We start from the raw sequence: 2,215 nt of genomic DNA, 5'->3' as shown, positions 1-2,215 counted from the left end.
TCTAATTTCACTCATTATAAAGAACATTCAGATTTGAACCTTATGTACCAGTATTTTCATAGTGGTTATCTTTGGGTGACAGGAATGTTGAACTTTTGGGGGGAAAGCCTTATTTTTATTGTCTCTTTTGTCAAAATGGTTTTGGAACAAGTATTCATTATCATTCCCAAATTAAAAGAAAGCTTTTCCCAATAACATACGATCACTCTAATTAATTTTTAAATTCCTGAAAAGTATATATTCCACTCTTCCCCCAGCCTGGGACAGAACTGTTTTAATTTCTAGTCTTTTCAAATAGGCCATAGAAAATAATACAGTTTCTCAGGTGAGCTGTCTGCCTTTGTGCAGGTTGCTTTATGCATGGATTTCCCTCAGACCCTTGCTCTTTCCACTCGTGTTCTCATCCCCCTCTTACTTAATTTCCAGAGAGGCTCAAGCATTCCTTCTTCTTACAGCTATACCTTGACACTCCAAACCCACTTTAAGTTGGGCTGATCTGTAAAACCTTTCTGTGTGCCCCCAAACTACTCTGTGCATACCTCTTGCAATATTTTTCACACTGTATTATAATCTATAATTTTCTAGGCTTTTCTTCCTACTACCTGTGTATTCCTTGAGGGCATAGTGTATGTCTTACATTAGCTCTGTGTTTTGAGCACCTGGCACAGTAGTAAACTCCCAATAAATTAGTCTTTGAGTGAATTAAAAGAATTCATCATATCAGTAAGGCACAAATAGTACCTTTTAGGAAAACTGTATTTTCTTTCCTCACTTAAATGTCCTTTGCTTTACACAGACTGATTTTTTGCCAACTCATAGCTTCTTGTGATAGGGATCTGTCTTCAGTATTTGAATCCAATCATTATGTGACAGATTTAGAGTTCGTGAAAAGTACCCTGGAAGATCCAGGAATGAAACAACTGGACTGAGGTAACTCACAGCAGGGTAATTTGTTGTTTGCAGTCATGTCATTGTTCAGTCAGTTTCTAGTTCTGGCGAGGCAATGTATAAGGTAATGAAACAATTCTGTTTTCCAAAGCTGCAACAATGCCTTACCTCACCTGCTTCTTGCGGGCACTAGCTGTTGTTCTTAGCACCAATCAGTGGCTCACTGAGCTGAAATTTAGTGAAATAAAACTGGCAGCTTCAGTTTTGAAATTGCACTATGAAGGCTTAAAAGACCCAGGTTGCAAATTACAGAAGTTCAAGTAAGTTGTAACTGTTAGTGTCCATTCTATAGAAATATTTTTAAAATAGATTCTTCAAGCTAGATATTGCATGACCAAAACAGGTCAAGGAGTCATGGAGAAGAATATGAGGAGGAATAAAAGTGGTCCGGGCCGGGCATGGTGGCCACCCCTGTAATCACAAAACTAGGGAGGCTGAGGTCAGAGTTTCTCTGTGAGTTTGAGGCCTGCCTAGGCTAAACAGTGAGTACAAGGCCAGCCTGGACTACATACTGGAGACCTTATCTCAAAAACAAACAAAAATGTGTCAGTCTCCGAAATTGTTCCTATTTAACAAGCTTAGGAAAAGAACTTGTCTAGTATATTTTTTTCAGTACCAGGGATTGAATTTGGGAACTTATGCTTGCCAGGCGGATGTTTATGTCACTGAGCTATCTCTTCAGCTTAGGAAAAGAACTTTTAAGTGAAAGTATTATCAGTGAAAATTATAACTCACACTTATTGATCAATTACTTTGTACTTAACATTGTGTTGAATGTTTCACCTCTTTGTGTATATTATTTTCTTGTCTGTAAAAAATCTCTGGTAAGTGCTGATTATCATCTGTATTTTAGCAGAAGAAGAAATAGAAGCTCAACATCATTAGACTAAGAAATATGGCAAAGGCACAAATTAAAACCTTGATATATATGACCTCAAAGTCCATGACATTCATGTTAATCAAATATTTATAACCAGTGTGAGGGAGGGAGAGAGAGAGAGAGAGAGACAGAGAGGAGAGAGAATGAATGAATGAGAAAGAGAATGAATGAGACAGAGAAGACAGAAAATATGGAAGGGCAGGGCAGAGGGAAGAAGGAGGGAGGGAAACAGCAGAGGAGAGGAGAGGAGAACAGAAGAAAGCAGAGCAGAGGAGAGCAGAGCAGAGCAGAGGAAAGGAGAGCAGAGCAGAGGAGAGCAGAGCAGAGGAGAGGAGAGCAGAGCAGAGGAGAGGAGAGCAGAGGAGAGCAGAGCAGAGCAGAGGAGAG

The sequence above is a fragment of the Octodon degus genome, unplaced genomic scaffold, assembly GCF_000260255.1.
Source record: "Octodon degus isolate 3935 unplaced genomic scaffold, OctDeg1.0 scaffold00157, whole genome shotgun sequence".
NCBI lineage: Eukaryota > Metazoa > Chordata > Mammalia > Rodentia > Octodontidae > Octodon > Octodon degus.
Note: the sequence above shows the minus strand (reverse complement) of the source record.